General features: G+C 37.3%; 1 pseudogene; it reads right to left on the reverse strand.

Moving 5' to 3' along the window:
- Window positions 1–425: 425 nt before the first annotated feature.
- Window positions 426–18,971, reverse strand: part of LOC140516317 (uncharacterized) — a 176,980-nt pseudogene continuing 158,434 nt past the window's right edge.

Genomic DNA, 18,971 nt, shown 5'->3' on the forward strand with positions numbered 1-18,971 from the left:
ACTAGGGAGGATGTGTCCAAGAGGGACAGCAGGTTTAAGGAACTTCTGTGTGCTGACCCAAATGGCATTTAGCTTAGGGAATGGGAGGAAAGAAAGACAAAGACTTTTCAACACATGGTTTTAATGGTGAAGAATAAAGCAATCTGGATTAAGCAGTTTACCTTTGTTTTCCTCACTTTTCCCATAATTCTTGATGCCCACACTAAAAATCACTAATACTTATATGTCAGTGTTGTAGATGCCACTTTAGGTAAAGTATCAGTCCTTTCTAGCTAACTACTCACATGAATGATCGACCAGCAAAAAGAAATGGACTAGGTCAGAAAGAAAGCTCTTATCAAGAAAATTTTATAACATCAATTAGGAGGCAACAGAACAATCTAGCAAGTAAACTGTTCATATTTTAATTTTCCAGTGTAAAAACATCATTTTTTCTCTTCTTTCTTGGCTTCTTCCTGTTCCTTCTTATTATCATTTTCTTTTTCACTCTTTTTCTCTTTCTCATCCCCTTTCTCATTGCCTTTCCCTGTCTCTTTGCCATCTTTTCTCTGCTTATTTTCCCCTTTGTCCTGACTCTCTTTCTTATCATGGTTGGCCATCTTACGGTTAATGAGGATATGCATGGAGATCACTGAACGAATAAGTGCGGTCACATACAAAACCACCATTTTGTCATTTGTCTTCAGGTAAAATACCTTGACAAACTCTTACAAATTGATGTCAGGCAACAGATTGAAAATATCCTGCAGCTCATTGGTTTTCTAGGGGTTGATAGGCAATTTGCCCATACTCACCTTTCTCCAAGTAGCTTCTGATGTCCAGAAGCTTAAATGTTTAGTCCCCTTAAACCATCAACCTGATTGATGAACTGCTGGGAAAGGGTGCCCACTGTAGTATCTTTGATATCATAGAACAGAAGCTCATCTCCAACTTCTGCCTTTTCTATTCCTATTTCATTTGAGTCATTCTTTATTTCTTTAAAAAATATTTTGCAATTATATCTATATGTCTTGAGTGTATCTTAGTAGATTTTGATTTTATACATTTAGTTCTTGTTTTTAAGGGCATTTCCCTTCTGTTTCCTTCTGGATTTTGCTACTGCTATATGGACATTGTAACAATTTCATGGATTTGTTTTATGTTTACTTACTTTCCTGAAGCTATTAGTCTGTTTCTTTGCAGATTCTCTGGTGTTTTCTAAGTAACCCATCATAGTTTCCACCAGCAGACAAAATTTTGTCTCTTTTTTGCCAATGTTAAGGCCTTTTATATCTTTCTATTATCTTATTGCTATTGCTGGTATTTCTAGGAATGTGTCAGTTAATAGTGGGATGAGTGGGCATCTTTGCTTTACTAATCAACTCATTAGAAAAGCTGCTAGTGCTTTCCCATTGCAAATAATGCTAGCTTTTGTTTGTATATGGGTACTTTTTATCATATTACTGGTGGTCCTTCTGTGTCTATGTTTTTTGTGATCATTAGCGTAAATAAGTGTTGCGCTTTGTCAAAGGTTTTTCCTGCTGTCTGTTGATATGATGGTGTGGTTTGGGGTCCTTTTTTTCAAATGTGATTATGTTAATTGATTTCCTAATGTTGATCCATCCTTGTAGTCCCGGTATAAATCCAACTTGGTTGTTGTTTTGCATATGTAACTGCGGTCATTTTGCTAGGATTTAACTTAAAATGTTTGCATCAATATTCATTAGTGACACTAATTTGTATTTATTTCTTTGCTTTATTCATCCTGGTTTAAGTATTAGGACTATATTTATCTCATAAAAGTAGTTTTGTAGGTTATTTTCAAAAGAAAAATTGGGGTAGCATAGGTATTAATATTATTAAACATTTAACAGACTTCCCCTATAAGTCATTCTGATCCACATTCCCCACCCCTACTCCCCACTGGAGTTCATTTATAGTTTATCCAATTTAATTTTCTGCAATTGGACTAAGATCTATATTAGTTTGGGTTTTTATATTGCATATATATTTTTGTAGATAAATCTGAATTTCTTTTAAACTCTTTGTTTTGCTAGGATATAATCGTGAACAATAGGTGATAATTATTTTTATTTCTTCTCTGTTATGATTTTCCCTTTTTCATTTTTTATTTAGGCAACTTGATTTTCCTCACAGTTTTTAAAGCAAGTTAGCTATAGGTTTATTGATTTTGATTAGCCTTTACAAAGAGCCAGTATTTAGTTTTTGCTTATCGCTTCTATAATCGTTTTTTGTCTTATCTATTTATCCTCTAAATTTCAAGATGATCTTTTTGTCTTCTGCATTTATTTCATGATCTTCCTAGCACACCCTTTCTTTTGTTATTTTATTATATTTGCTTATTTCATCATCATTCTCTTATCTAGTTATTGCTTTTGTGGTTTGGTTTTTACTTGCTCATTCAGGATGTTATTTTTAATATTTTCTCTATTTTAATAAATGTTATGCTATCTATTATCTTGTGCTTGTGTTCTTTGTATTAATTATTATTTTAAAAACAATATTTGTAAAGGATATATATATATATATATTTTGCTCTTTGATATTTATTTATAATTTTTCTGTGCCCTAGTATAGTCGATTTTTATAAAGGTCCCATATGATCTTGAGAAATATGGATGACTTTTAATGGTTGATATTTTGCTTACTGATTCTCCTATTAGATTCATCTTACTCTAAGGAAAAAACACTAAAATCTTTTGCAAATGTGTTACTGATTGCAATTATCTTAATATTTCCTTTGTGAATTTAAATGATATGCCATTTGGTAAGTTTATTTTTGGAGTAGCTAGGTGGTATAGTGCATAGAGTGCCAGGCCTGGAGTCAGGAAGACCTGAGTTCAAATTTGACCTTTAGACACTTCATAGCTGTGTGACCATGGGCAAGTCCCTTAACCCTGTTTGCCTCAGTTTTCTCATCTATAAAATGAGTTGGAGAAGGAAATGACAAACAACTCTAGTATTTTTGCCAAGAAAATCCCAAATAGGACCATGAAGAATCAGACAGGACTGAAAAACAACTGAATCCAAGAAGCATTCCTTTGCTTTGTCCCCTCAGTTTGCCTTCCTTTCTAGTCTATTCTGAGTCAATTCTGATTGTATTCATGTGATTATTTATTCCCTTGTACTTTAGCTTTACTGGCACAAGACATAGAGTACGAGACTTGGAGTCAGGATGACTTGAGTTTGAATTCGACCTGAAACACTTTCTACATGTGTGGTGGGCAAGTGACTTAACGTCCTTACTCTCAGTTTCCTGATCTGCAAAATGGGGATCATAATAGCACCTACCTCCTAGGATTGTTGTAAGGATTGAATAAGGGAGCATATGTAAAATGCTTTGTAAAAGTTAAAGCACTCAATCTAGCTATTTCCTTCAGAAGCACAAAGTTTGAATTCTCTTCTGTTCAATATTTTTGTTATTGCTAATTTTCATTTTTCTCATATTTCTCGTTCTTAGAAATACCAGTTCCTAAAGAAAACAATGTTGAATTGAAGTCTTGTTGAGTGGTGGAAATCCCTCTGTCCCTGGAATTGTGAGGGTGAGACTTAATCATACCCTGCATCCTTACTGTGATCATTCTTAACTCTATTTTGTTGTTGAGTCATGTCTGACTCTCTGTGACCCTATCTGGGGTTTTCTTGGCAAAGATACCAGAGTGTTTTGCCATTTCCTTCTCCAGATCATTTTTACAGATAAGGAAACTGAGGCAAACAGGGTTAAGTGAGTTGCCCAGGGTCACACAGGTAGTGTCAATTGTATGATTTGGATTTGAACTCAGTTCCTCCTGACTCCCAGTGCTCTATCCACTGCACCACCTAGCTGCTCCCCAAAAGTTATTTTCAATAATGCCTCAAAGTACTTTGGTGGTTCATTCCTTCCATCCCTCCCCAATTGATTAGGCTAGGGGTGGGGAGCCTGTGGCCTCGAGGCTACATATGGCCTTCTAGGTCTTCAAGAGTGATCTTTTCACTGAGTCCAAGTTTTACACAACAAAATTTTTCATTAAGGGGATTTGTCCTATGAAGTTTGGATTCAGTCAGAGGGCCATACTTGAGGACCTCAAGGGCCACATGTGACCTCAAGGGCCACAGGTTCTTATCCCTGGATTAGGCTGAGTTTTGCAAGGTATTTTTAGCACATTGCTTGGCCCATAGGAGGCACTTAATAAATGATGACTAACGATCATTAACAGAAATAGTCATTTCAATATATGAAAAACAAAGAAGGATCAGATATAAAACCATGAACTTCTGTTAGGTACAAGTGTCTTCGAAGAAACGTAAAATCGTGATTGTTGGGATTGCAAATAAGAGGAAGTGAAGGGCAATCTGGGAAAAAAGAAGATGCTGAGCAATAGGATGAAATGAAAGCAAAATGTACTGGGCTCAAAGACAGACTAGGTAGAGATAATGGAAGGATTATAGGTGTCCCAGAAGCTCATGATAAGTAAAATCAGCTGCACACCATTACCTTCTAGGAGATGTTGATCGCAGTTATCTCTGTGTATCCTGTCTCCAAGGTCAGTTGCTTGGGTTTGCATAGAATTCATGTGATCTCTAATGCTAAAGCCTTGTGCTTTCTTTCTGCCCAATTTTCTTCTGTGTTGCAGATTTGTTATTTTCTCTCTCTTGCCTACAAGAACAGCCTCAGAAAATGAACTACTTTTTTGGGGAGATTCTCTGTCGCATTCAATGTTTTTCTTTCCTGCTGTTCTTGTTAATGTTGTACTGAGAGCTTTGACTTCTGACCTCATTTAATTTTTAATATCTTCTTTTAAAGATTTTATTTCCCTTTTATGCCATTTTGGAGTTTCTTGCTATTCCACAGTCTCTCTGGAGTCAAGTATTCTTTTTCATCGGGGAATTTTTGTTTAATTTTCCTTCATAGGGTGATAATTGTTCATTGTGGTATGGACTCTTTTTATGCATTTTTCTTCATTTTCCTGTGTCTTTATTAGCTTCTCTATTGGTTTATGTGCTTACAATCTAATGTTTTAGCTTGGGCTTTATCTCTGGCCCTTGCCCTTTCTCTTCCATTCTTGATCACTAATCTAGAGTTTCCTTCCATGTTTGTTGGTCCCTACCCCTTTGGCTGCTTCACAGACCTAAAAATCTGGAAGACCTTGGCCTCCCTCTTTATTTCTGTTGAGGGAACCACCATCTTCCCCATCTCTTAAATTCACAATCTCAGCATTCTTGTTGCCTCCTCACTCCTCCCTCACCTCTCTCCATCCAGTCACCAAATCTTATCATTTCTTGCTCCATGGCAACTCTCTCACATCTAACTGTCTCACTACTTATACAACCATCACCTTAGTTTAAGACCACATCATTTTTTTAAATATAGATTTTTATTTATTTCATTAAATATTTCCCAATTACATGTAATTTTTTAAACATTTTTTTTTAAAAATTTTGAATTCCAAATTCTCTTCTGCCCTTCTGATCCTCTCTCCTCCTTGAGAAGGTAAGCTATTTGATATAGATTATATATGTGAAGTCAGTCAGAACATATTTCTATAGTAAGCATGTTAGAAAAAAAGAGGAAAAAAAGACCCAAAGAAAAATAAAGTGAAAAAAGTATGCTTTAATCTACATCCAGAGTTTATCGGTTCTCTCTCTGGAGGTGGCTAACATTTTTCATCATGAGTCCTTGAATTAAGATCTCATCACTTCTAATGCAGACTTTTGCAATAGTTTTCTAACTGGCCACTCTGCCTCAAGTCTCTCCCATTTGTCATTCAGTCATTTCAGTCATGTCTAACTCTTAATGACCCCATTTGGGGTTTCCTTGGCAAATATATTGGATTAGTTTGCCATTTCCTTTTCTAGCTCCCTTTTCAGATGAGGAAACTGAGGCAAAAAGAGTTAAGTCACTTGCCCAGGGTCACACAGCTAGTAAGTATCTAAGGCCCAATCTGAATTTGGGTATTCCTTACTCCAGACCTAGCATTGCACCATCTCCTTTCCCAAACTATCTTTTCTTTCTTGTAGGTATATTCTTTTGCATGTGCATTTATATGCATATGGGTGATATGATGGGGACATACAGATCTTTCTATTCACAGCTCCTGGTACAAAGTAGATGCTCATTCAATATTTTCTACTTGGTTTAGCCATATCCCTTTCCAGGATAAACTCCAGAAGGAGAGGTCTGGGCCCAGCTGGGTTTCTAGTAATCCTTTCAATTACTAAAGCTTTTACTCCTCTTGGGCATTCTGTTTTGCATAAATACTTTCCCCATGCTGCCTTTCCTTCTTGTTCTGGGGCAAGATCACTATCTGTTCCACGGGAGTCTTAACCTTTTCTGTGTTAAGACTCTTGGGGCATTCTGGTATAGCTTAATACTACTGTGGTGTGTTGCCTATGTTCATAATTATAAAAAAAACCCTATTAAATTTCAGTTAGGATTTAATGACAACAAAGGTGTAATTATTTTTGTATCTAAGTTCATAGACTTCTGGAATCTATCCATAGTCTCCAATTTAAGAACCCCTTGTCTATTCTCTCTTGTTCAATGCGGTCTGAGTCAATGCCATTGGGGGACTGGATGGGGACCTCCCCAGCCAGGCTTTCAAACACATACATGAATGGTCACTTGTGATCACCTCATCTGGTGCAGAGTTGTTTTGGGACATGGGAACACTGAGTTGGGGAATTCTGAGGATTTAAGTTCTGATATTTTGTGAGGTTTTTGCCTTGTGTGATGTCCCAGTCTTATCTTGTGAAGTCAGCTTTGTTGGCTCTAGACCTGTCACATAATTACTACTTTTTTCCATGGAAAGGAGAAGAGAGGTGTAAAAAAGTTTAAATAAAACAACTAATGCACTGTCGTGTGTCGATTCTTGAGAGTTTCTCATGTCTTCTGGGCTCATGTCACTTCTGGAATTTTAAGTCATAGTATCCACCTATCCTTTCTTGTAACACTTCAAAATCTGTTCTCCTAAATTCTTGGGTGTATTTCAGACTATGTTTATATTCTTTTTTTCTGTCAATAAAATAGTCTAAATCAGGGCTTCTTAAACTTTTCCCACTCGCGACCCTTTTAGTGTTTCTTAAATTGTGGGTTACAACTTACAGTTTGAGAAGAGCTGATCTAAATAAGTATTTTAGTAAATAACTTTAAAATTTACTTTCCTAAAGATTCTCAGAACTTCCACCCTGGGAATTAGTTCTAACATGATTTGGAGAGAATCAAATCCAGAAAAAACTTTCTTCATGTTAGTTTTTCTACATTTTAATGGATGACATCTTTGAGGAAGCACTGGAAGTTACTAAGAGCTCTCTATTTGGCTTAGAGTGAACTTCAGTGGACATCTGGATAATTGAAGTCCCCTATCACTTTTCTCTCATGACTCAGTGCCAGGCTTTTGATCTGTTTCCCAGAATTTTCATCCATTTCTTCTTTCTGTCTAGGTAGTCTGTAGTATACTTTAACAATGATTCTATTTCTACTTCTATTGATATTCGCCATTATTCCTCCACCATTCTTCCCTCTCCTCCCCTTGCTAGATTTCCTCACATAAACATACCTTCTTAAAATATGCTGCTCCTCTGTTCTCCATTTACTTATCTCGTTTTTTTTTTTTTTTATGAGGTCTATTTTTCCTGAGTCTCCAGTCTCCAGTCACAGATCTTACCTTACCATATTTGTAATGCTGTACTGATACAGTCAAATTTGCTTCCTTGTTTGCCTCCCTCTTTAATTCCTTTGTTATTCATACTTTGTGTGTCACAGTTTGAGGCTATGTGTTTTTGATTTTTGCTTCCATCCTTAGTTTTTATCTACTATAAATTTCTGTGCGCCTCCTACATTGTAGCCTATTTTCTGTGATGTCCAGCTTCATGGAACTATAGCAAGTGCGAGGGATTCAAAGTGAAAGACATAGTCTCTCTCTTTAAGGATTTTACAACCTTTTAGGGAAATATAAGACACCCAGGCAAACAAGTATAGCTTAGGTGAAATCTGGCAAAGGACATATCCTGTCGGTGCTTACAGAAATTTTCAATATCATAGGATCCTCGATCTAGAGCTAGAAGGACCACAGTGACAATGTAGTTCATTCCAGCTTCCCTCATGCTACAGATAAGGAAAGTGAGACTTAGTGAGATGAAGTAACTTTCCCTGAGTCACACAGCTAATAAGTGCCTAAGGCCAGACTTAAAACCAGGTCTTCCTACCTCGAATTCCAGCGTCCTATCCACTAAGCTGAAGGAAAATTAAAGAAGATTTCATGAAGAAAGTAGTACCTGATTTGGACTTGGAAAGGAGATAATAATAACTAACATGTATATGACATTTTAAGGTTTGCAAAGTAAAATATATGATTGTTTGATCCTCAAAGCAAAATAAATTTTTATTAATATACTTTTTTAATATCACCATAGTTTACCTCAGTATTATTCCTCTTCCCAGAGAGTCACTCCATTATAACAAATAGTATTTTTTAAAGACAAAAGAAAAAGAAGAAATCAACATATGAATACATTGAAAAACTTTGAAAATATATGTAACGTGCAGCACTTGTGGACTTTTCCACCTTAGCCAACAACTGGGATTGGATTGTCTTTTTGTATCTTTTCTTTCAGGTCATGCTTGCTCTTTGTGATTTTGCAGCATTTACTTGATTGTGTGTGTGTGTGTGTGTGTGTGTGTGTGTGTGTGTGTGTGATTCTTTCCATTCATATTGTTGTAGTCATTATGCATATCGTTTTCATGGTTTTTCTAACTTTATTCTACATGAGTTCATGCTTCTCTATATCTACCACATTCATAATTTGTAATAGCATAAGAGTATTCCATTACATTCACGTATCACAATTTGTTTATCCAATCTCCAATCCATGGACATCTACTTTGTTTCCAATTCTTTGCTATCACAAAAGTAGCTGCTATAAATATTTTGGTATATATGAGAACTTCCTTCTTATCAATGGTCTCCTTGCAGTTTAAATCTAGTAGTAGAATCTCTGGGTCAAAGGTTATCTAAAACTAAAATCAAAGGGTCAAAGGATATGAACATTTTTATGTGAATATTTTAGTCACCTTACTTATATTTTTATATTAATTTTAAAAATGTTCTGATTTACAGCTCCACCAACAATGTACTAGTGTGCCTGTCTTACTACCCCTCAACACTGATTATTCCTAGCTTTTGTCATCTTTGCCAGTTTTTAGGGAGTGAGGTGAAACTTCAGTGTTATTTTCATTTTCATTTCTCTTATTGATCTGCAGCATTCTTTCATGTAGTTGTTAATTCTTTGGAATTCTTGCCTTGAGAATTGTTCATATCCTTTGAACATTTATCTATCAGGAGATACACTTACATATATATTGAGAAAAATTCCAATGTGTCCTCATTGCACATAAAGCTTGATTTTGGTTTTAGATACTTTTTATCATATTAAAAAGGTCATCCTATGCCTATATTATGTAGGATTTTTAGAATGAATGAATGTTGTGTTTTGTCAAATACTTCCATCCATCTCTTGTGATAATCATATGGTTTGGGATTTTAAAAAATATATATGATTTATTATGGTAATTGTTTTCCTAATATTGATCTATCCTTACATTCATGCTATAAATCTAACTTGGTCATAGTAAATGATTTCTTTGATTAATCACTGTGGTATGAAAGGGGTTTTTTTTAAATGAATCAATATATTCATTAACGATATTGGTCTGTGGTGCTCCTTATGTTCTTTTTCCTGTTTTAGGTATTAGTACTAAATTTGACTCGTAAAAGGAGTCTAGTTAGGTGCTGTGTTTGTTGATTGTAGAGAATTATTTGTATAGTGATGGTGGTAATCATTCTCTAAAATTTTAACACAATTCTCCTGTGAATCCATCAGGACCAGGAGGTCCTCCCCCTCCCACCTGCTTTACAGCTGGTGCTTTTTCCTTTTCTGAGATTGGGTTTTTCAAGCTCTCCTTTTGGTCTTCTATTAGTTCTGGTATTTTATATTTTTGAAGGTATCCCTCTACTTATTTTGTGTTTTCAGTTTTGTAATTTTGTATCAGGTTCAGATAATTCCATTGATTTCTTTTCATCCTATTGTGATTTCACCTTATTTGTTATTTCATTGAGTTGTCTTTCGACCCTCTTTTTTAGCCAGATTGGTTAAAGATTTATCAGTTTTTTTTTCAAAGGACCAGCTTTTGCTTTTATTTATCATTTCTATAATGTTTTTTGGTTTCCAGTTTGTCTATTTCTCCTCTAATTTTAATATCCCTTCTTCTGTGTTTATTTATTGGATTTATAATTTTTAAAAATGCAGATTCAATTCAATACTTTTTTTCTATTTTGTTAATTTGTGTTTGTAGGGATATGATTTTTCTCTGGACAACTACTTTAACTGTATCCCAGTAATGTTGAAGTGTTGTTTCATCATTATAATTTTCTCTCACATGATTACTAATTTTTCTCTGATTTAATTTTTGACCCATTCATTATTTAGGATTATATTTAGTCTCCATTTGGATCTGAGTTTCTTGTTTGTAGTCCTTAGACTGATAATTATTTTTATTGTATTATGATCTGTTAGGGATGCAGTTATCATCTCTGCCTTTTTACAATTATTTGCAAAATCTCTATACCTCAGTGCATAGTTAATTTTGTAAATATGTGTGTTCTTTTGCAACCTCATACAACATATGTCTTTAAGGTCTATTTTCTCCAGCAATTTATTCAGTTCTAAATTTTCCTTTTTGTTTATCTTTTAGTTAGATTTATGCAAAACAGACAGAAAGATGTTGAATTCTCTTGTCACTATTGTGTTATGTCTATGTATTCTTATAGCTCAGTTAATGTTTGCCTTATGAATTTAAATGTTGAGGTATTTAGAGCATATAAGCTTGGTATTGGTTTATTGTCTGAGATTCCTTTAAGTATAATATAGGTTATTTTTTGTTTATCCTTTTCTATGTTTGTAAATGTTTTTACTTTGTCTGATATTCAAAACCCTTCATAACCTAGCCCCGTCATACTTTCCAGTCTTCTTATCCTCCCTCATATATTCTTCAATACAGTGACAATGGCCTTCTTGCTGTTCCACAAACAAGATGCTCCATCTCTCAACTCTGGGCAATTTCTCTGGCTGTCCCTCCTCATCTGTACCTCCTGGCTTCCTTGATTTCCTTTAAAGTCCAACTAAAATCCTGCCTACTACAAGAAATCTTTCTGGATGCCTCCTAATTCCAGTGCCTTACTTCTATTAATTATTTACTATTTACCCTGTAAAAATTATGTTTGTACATATTAATTTGCTTGTTGTTTTCCTATTAGACTTCAAGCTCCTTGAGGGGAGGGATTGTCTTTTGCCTCTGATTGTATCCCAAGAACTTAGAACAGTACCTGGTACATGGTAGGGGTTTAATAAATGTTTAGTGACTGGCTGATAGCATGATTGCAACTCTTGCTTTTTTGGATTCACTTGATGCATAGCAAATTTTTACCAGTAATTTTTATTCTGTATACATCTTTTTAAAAAATATGTATCTTTTAAATAACATTGCATATTTAAAGAAATCCACTCTGTCAATTTTCTTTTTCATTTTCATTGCAATGGTTAAGCCATTTATATTTAAAGTTTTGAGATTTAGGTTTATATTTTCTTCCAATTGTTTTTTAACATTGTTTTCTTTCCAAATTAGAATTTCTGTCCTCTTCTATAAAGACAGTACAATGTCTCTTCAGTTGTTTTAGTTTAATCTATCTTAAGGCAACTTCGTTCCCACTGGCTCTCTTCCCCTCACCCTCTGGTTCCACCCTCTTGTTTGTTACCCATTTTTCTAGTTTTAGAATTTTGCTTATTGGTTCTTTTTTACTTATTATATATTTTTCCACTCTCTCTCCCCAATTAAATAGTCTGGTAAGATTCTCCTTTTCTCTCCTCTCCTTGAACTTTTTTTCTGTTTGTGAGTTTCTAAAATGTTATTTTTCTGTGCATTTTTCTAAAAAATTCTTTTCTTCACTCATTTTTATTTATCTTCCCTTTCTATCTGTTCTAGAACTTTTATTCTTTGGTTCATAGTCTTTGTAATTATTTAGTCCTTCTTCAGTCTCTCAATTCCTCATGGAATTAAAGTTTCTAAGGTGTCTATTTGGAATTCCTTCTTCTTAAGAGTTTCTGTTATTGCCTTGTAGATCTTGCCTCTCAGTCTTTTTTTTTTTTTTTTTTTTACTGTTGAGCCTGACTCTTATAAACATCAATTACTGTAGGTCATTCATTCAGTTAGACATTTTCCTATATCTATGTTAGTGCAGTTCATTGCAATCCTTTGCCCTTCTAATGGTCATTTCCCCCATTTGCCCTGAAATCTCTTCCCTGGGTTCATTCCCTCCCAGTCTTCGGGGTGTCAGTTACTCCCAGGAGCTCTGATTCTGCTTCCCCTGAGGTCAGCCAAGTGTTCTGTGTTAAGTAGCACATTGCTGCAGGTTGTACACACTGTGAGGTCCCAATCTTCTCCCATGGAAACACTTATCCATGGTACCCACTCCCATAATTAAAACAAGATTTTCCCTTTTCTTTCCCCTCTTTTCAATTCCCCTCTTTCCCCTCCTCATCTCTTCTCCTGAAAGCCTACAAGAGTTATTTTCCCTTCATTGTAGCCTTTGATTTAAGATATATAAAATATTCCCCTCTATCCTTTCCCTCCACTCTCTACTTTTATGTACCCTCCCATTCTGCAGTTTAGTTCTACAAAAAGATTGATTCATCTACCGGTAGAGTATTACGAGGTTCAGCCCATGATGTTTCAAGCCTTTTTATTCAGCATCTCACTCTTGTCTCCTTGTGTGCATTTGGAAAGAAATCTCTGAATGATCCATTATAATTTTGTTTTTGTTTTTCTTGATTGCTATATCTGTTTGTTTTTCTTGTATTTCATCTGACTAGGGTGTTTGATAACTAAATAATTTCTTCAGGTCTGGTTTTCTTTCTAAGAATATTTTGAATACCTTTTAAAAAATTGAATGTTCATCTTTTTTTCATTAATGGTTAGGCTCAGATTTGCAAGGTAGGTGAACTTGGGTTGTATCTTTTGTATATGGAGGTTGCAGAGACAACTGGAAATGCTTTATCTCTTTTGCATAATTCCTATTTTGAAAAGGTGTGAGAGATCGAAGATTGGAGAAAATGGAGAGCACTCCATTTTGTTGATCACATGACCCAGCATTGTAAGTGTTATTATTCCCAGTTTATAGATTAGGAACTGAGGCTGGAGTGATTTGCTAGGGTCACATAGCCAATGAATGTCTGAGGCTGGAATTGAACTCAGGTCTTTGTGCTGCTAAGTTCAGTGCTCTATATACTATTCCAGGATTTTAACAGTTAAATGAAAAGGGGGTTCATTTCAGGTATAGAGTCAACTAATATGGATTTGCATAGATTTCTGAGGCAGGATGAAATTGGAAAAGGTAGCAATCTCATTTGACTGCAGTATCCAATGTATAAGTGGAGAATGGTATGAAATGAAACTAGAAAGATTAGGTTTATAGTTGTAGAGTTGGAGAGGACCTGCCTCAGAGGATCTGGTTGAACTCTCTCATTTTACAGAGGAGAAAATTAGATGGTGCTACTTTTTGGAGGGTCTTGATTGATAGAGGAAAGAGTTCATATTTTTTCCTACAGTGAATAGACAGTAGGGGTAAATATAATCTCTTTTCATCTTTGATGGCCTTAGGATCATAGTTTTCTAGCTAGACAGGAGTTCAAGGGTCATTTAGATTTACTGTTTAATTTTTCAAGTGAGTAAACTGAGGCCCAGAAAGGATAAGTGACCTGTTCAATGTCACCCCAGTAGGGGGCAATGGCAGATTGAGGATTTGAGCCCAAGGCTTTTTCCAATACACCCAGCTGTCTTTTTGTTCAGAATTTATTCTTGAGTAGCCAAAAAGGAAGCTCTGTGCAGGATGGGTCTGACTGCAGTAGGAAGTTAGCATGACGGCCTGTGAGTGTGTGCCAGTGTGCACTGAGAGACGTGCCTGGGCTGTGGATGGAGCTGCTGTTTGGTTGGCCTGGCCCCACTTCTATTAAATGACAACCCTAAGGGAGTCGTCATCACTCTGCCGCCGAGGCTCATCTTCCCTTCCCTCCAATTGACCCCTGTCATTCGTCTGCTGAAGATGTAGGCCCTGGAAGGAATTCAAAGGTAAGATGGCAAAGGCCCCCATCTCACAGTCACCCAGGCCTCTGTCTGAAACAGCAGCCACTTCAAACAAATGTACTTTAATGCTATTTACATTTTAAAATCGGCTGATTAACGCCGGCAATTTGACTTTAAATATGCCTCGTTACAGATGATTTGGTCATGAACCTTGGCAATGTCCCTGCTGCTGCATAGTTCGACATGTACTTTAATAGACCATTGGCTCCTAAAAAGCCCAGAGCTCTAAGCTGGGCTAGACAAGAGAGATGCTCATGGAGACTGAGCCTCTCTCCACTGCCTCATAGTCTAGAAAGGGTACAGAAACCTGACTGAAGCAGCTAGCCAACAGTGCTTTGGAAGACACATGCCACTGGGCATATAGATAAAGATGGAATGAATTTGTTTAAAGTTAGATGGGATTTTAAGATACAAGCAGCATCCAAATAGGGGAGGGAAACCCAAGCTCTTCACTGCTGTTCTTAACGAGATTTTTAGATATTCCATGCTCTAGTTAATTCTCCAGTTGCCTCTTGCCCTCTCCTACCTCTTTGCATTTGGCCAGCTGTGCCTCATGTCTGGAAGGCACTCTCTCTTTACTGCCTGCACATCCAAAGGGCTGGCAGATTTGAAAAGGTTCTCAGAGGTCCCCAATATTTCTGGCCTGGGCCACTGTGCAAAGTTCAAGATATTTTTTTTTTCTTTCAAAACCAGACTTGTTGTTTTGTTGGTGTAGGGAACTCTTAGGAAAGAAGTGCCCACCACAAATGCTGATCTGCACCTCCCTAGAACATTGAAAGGCTAAGCCATTTGCCCAAGGTCACGGAATTCATGGATAATAGAACCAGGACTTGAATCTAGATCGTCTAGATCTGGCATCAGCTCTCTATTTTTTTCTACCATGTTGCTTTTCAAGGTTTACATATTCCCTAACACATCTGTGATTCTTTTCATCTTTTTCCCCCTCTCCCACAGTTCCACAGTCTTTTTGGAAGTGGAAGGGTTCCACACAGGAATGGGAGATTTTTAAATGGGACTTTGTTCTATGGGTTGCCATAGCCCAAGAGTCATTCGCCTATTGACCCATCGTCAACATAATTCTCTTGGTACTTACATAGGTTACTCTTTAGGTCTGCCTATCTTTGACATGGGGTTCTAGTCAATGGCCCAGAGCTTATATTTCACTGATAAAGCCTTCAGGAATCCAGAATTGGGGTCAATTCCATGCCACAGTGTAAGCATCAGAATGGCACTTTCAAAAAACGTGTGTGTGTGTTTAACTAGACCTATGATTTCATTGTTTTATAAACTCCCTTTACAAGTGCAGATAGGCACCTGCTCTGCAAACAGTAGTCTTAGATAATTAATTTCTAGGAGAAAGCTAGGTGGTACTGCAGTGGATAGAGCACTGGCCCTGAAATCAGGAAGACCTGAATTCAAATATGACCTCAGAAACTAACTAGCTGTGTGACCCTGGGCAAGTCACTTAACTGTGATTGCCTCCAAAAAAAAAATTAGTTTTCTGGGGCATAGTGACTTACCAAGGGCTTTATAGCCAATGTGTGTTAGAAACAGGGCTTAAATCCACTTCCTGGAATGGTAGATTTGAAGCTAGAAGTGACCTTAGACGCCATTAAGTCCAGCCCTTATTTTGCAAATGAAGAAGCTGAATTGTAGAGAGGATGAGTGACTTGCCTGAGATCACACTAGGAGGAAGTATATAAAGGAGAGATTTGAATGCAGGGCTTTGGGAGTTGGAGGCACTCCCTCCACCATGCTGTTTCTCTTCTGCAGTTAGCCCATTGTCTTTTGTGGTCTGTTTATTGGTGTTTCTTTCTTCTCTGCTAATGTTTGAAGTGCATAAGGACAGGAGCTGTATCTTATTCATCTTGACTTCCTTCCTTCTTCCTTCGCCTAGCACAATGCTTCCCATGTAGGCAGAAGTAGTTATAGAATTGAATTCTTTCCCTCTCCCTTGTAGCCCTGCTGACTCCCACTCCTCAGCTTCCTTGGGCCTCTCCATTTGGGTTCTTTTCCTCTGAGATCCAGATAACCACGAAAGCAACATGTTTGGGATGGAGCCCAGTAGCCAAAGAAATCTTACGATCTTGGTGAAAATGAAAAAGTCATCCAATTAATTTGAGCATGGGGTATTTCCCACCTGGTCAAAAACTTAATGCTGATCAACCTCGATGAGAAAACAAACCAAATGAAGGTTTTGGCTTACAGAGAAAAGAAGTCTATCTCCCTGCCTAACAAAGCACCAGGCATATTTTTTCTGTCTTCATGTGGGAGCTGGCAAGGCAATAACAAAGCGTGTGCCCATAATAAGTTTAGGTTTAGTAAATTGCACCAAATGTCTCCCTGTTTACATTTGTACAGACTCATTTTCAAATGTATTCTGTTCATTCCCCAATGAAATAAACAAACAGCTCTGGAAGGAAGGGTTATCTACTCCTCACTGCAATACTCTCATATAGGAAGTGGGGTGGAGAACTAGGGTTCTTGATTCTCATGAGCAGGTGCTATGACATTTTGAATCTCTGTACCTGCTAATTAATCTGCCTTGCTCAGGCTTTCTGAGATGAGACAAGTGCCTTATAGAGTCACGTTGTCAAAACTCCAAGGGTCCTCAGAAACCATCTAGTTATACCACCTTCATTTTTTCAGAGGAGGAAACTGAGACCCAGGGAGTGTAAGTGACTTCCCCACAGGCATCCAGCTAATTAGGGGCCAAGATTAGAATCCAAGTTTTAGTACAATGAAAGAGATCTGGAATCAGAGCACCTGACTCATACCTTGCCTCTGATGCGTATGGCATATGTGACCTTGGACAAGTTCCCTCCACTCCCTGGGCCTCAGTTTCCTCTTCCATAAAATAGGAGGGGGATTGGGTTAAGTGGCCTCTGAGCCTTTTCCCTCTCCAGTTGAAGATCCACACTGCCTAAATCTGATGTTCGTTTCTCTGTGCCATCCTCTCTTCTCTAGCTGGTTTCTTAGTATTTTTCTTCAAATACAGCTGCAAACACATTTCTAATTGGGGATGTTGTGAAGGCCATGCATGGTGGGTGACAGTTTACACAGTTTTGCGATTGGGTTTTTCCACCAAGATAAATTGAGCTAAGAAGACAGGTGAAGACAGAGCACAGGACTAATGGGGGAGGGATGGAGGTCGCCAAGTACAAAGAACATCTTCCCCATTTCCTAATAAATTCCACTTGGATGAAACTATTTAATTAAAAGAAGGGAAGTCTCTGAGTTAATAGTTTAACTGCATCAGCATGAAGCTTGATAATATTATTGCCTTTATTAAAAAACCAAGAAGAGAAAAATCAGAGAGCATCTTTGCATGTCCTTGGTGCTGTGCATTCTCTCTGTGTCCTGTGGGGCAATGCTCAGGGAAGGGGTGATTTAGAGGCCCCTGGACTGAGGACAGTGCTTTGCTACGCCACGTCCCATTAAACAAGATACAGTCAGCAATTTCCCCAGATATCAACCCATCAACCATGAATTCTTCCTTATCTCCTGCCTTACCAAACACCAGCATAAATAAGTGGCTTCTGTAGATGCATTTTCCTTTCTCATCCTAGGCTATTTTCACAACTCTGCATTAAGAGCATGCATGCATTCACACATACCCGTTATTTACAAGGGCAGTGTGGGGGAGCAGAGCTGACAATGTGCTGGGAGTCAGAAGAAGGGAGTTCAAATGAGGCCATGCGATGGGTAGTGAGATCAACATTAGGGTGGGAGTGAAAGACCTAGGTTCAATTCATTAAGTATTCGAAACCAGGCACTGTACTCAGCAGAAATGCATTGGGAAACCCTGTGCTCAAGATTATGTTCACTGGAATGCCACATTTTCAAAGACTAGGCCAAGATCATTTAAGAAAGGAGAGAATGTTGTTGTGGTTTGTCTTTTGGAGGACCTTGACATCAGGAAGGTGATGCCATGACTTGCAAGTGAATTGTATTTAAATGACTTTGTATTTAAATCACTTTCTCCTCCAGAGCCATCTGTATCCAGTGTTAACAACTGGAATGGAGTGGGATCTGGGAAGGTTTCCCAGGACAGACAGCACATACTTGAATGTAGAGGACTATTCTCAGAGCAGTTTGAAAGATTCACATCACTTTCAGTCAATCTGTGAGCATCTCTTATGCCTCTCCTACTATATGGCAGACACAGTGGCAGTTGCTAGTGTTGACCTGAAAACTTGGTGAGAGAAAAGGCAACAGGCTAAATGCGTACATTTTATGATTTAATTAATTAATCAATTCCCCATAAAGATAACAGTTACATAGCGCTATGGAGCCAGGATCGGAACTGGCTGACAGTACAGAAATTGACTGTCTTAAGTACATTTTGCCATGAGGAAGGAGTTCTCTTAGATAAACACATTGTAAACAAAGTGGCGTCAGTTGGGTTTTATGATCCCAAGCTATGGGCATCTTCATTCTGTAGCATATCTCTGTGATTTAAGATAAGGAAAAGGTCCCATCACCCAGATGACAGACATCCTGTCCTAAACAGGCCTTTGAAGTTGTTATCTTAACAGAGTTTGACAAAAGCTGAAGTTACAACCCAAGGTATCTGTGTTTTCCTCTCTTCGCTAGGATGCTAGAAGAAGGGTCTGATAAGGGAGTCCCATTTGCTTGACATCAAAAGGCATCCTCTAAACAAAGGAGACTATTAGGTCCAGACTCTTCTTAATTCAAACTTTGGCCCTTATTAAAGTCTAAAATTTATATTAAATATTATCACTAGGTACACAAAGGCAAACATAAAATAGACCCTGCCCTCAGGGATCTTCCTTCT

The sequence above is a fragment of the Notamacropus eugenii genome, chromosome X, assembly GCF_028372415.1.
Source record: "Notamacropus eugenii isolate mMacEug1 chromosome X, mMacEug1.pri_v2, whole genome shotgun sequence".
Lineage (NCBI taxonomy): Eukaryota > Metazoa > Chordata > Mammalia > Diprotodontia > Macropodidae > Notamacropus > Notamacropus eugenii.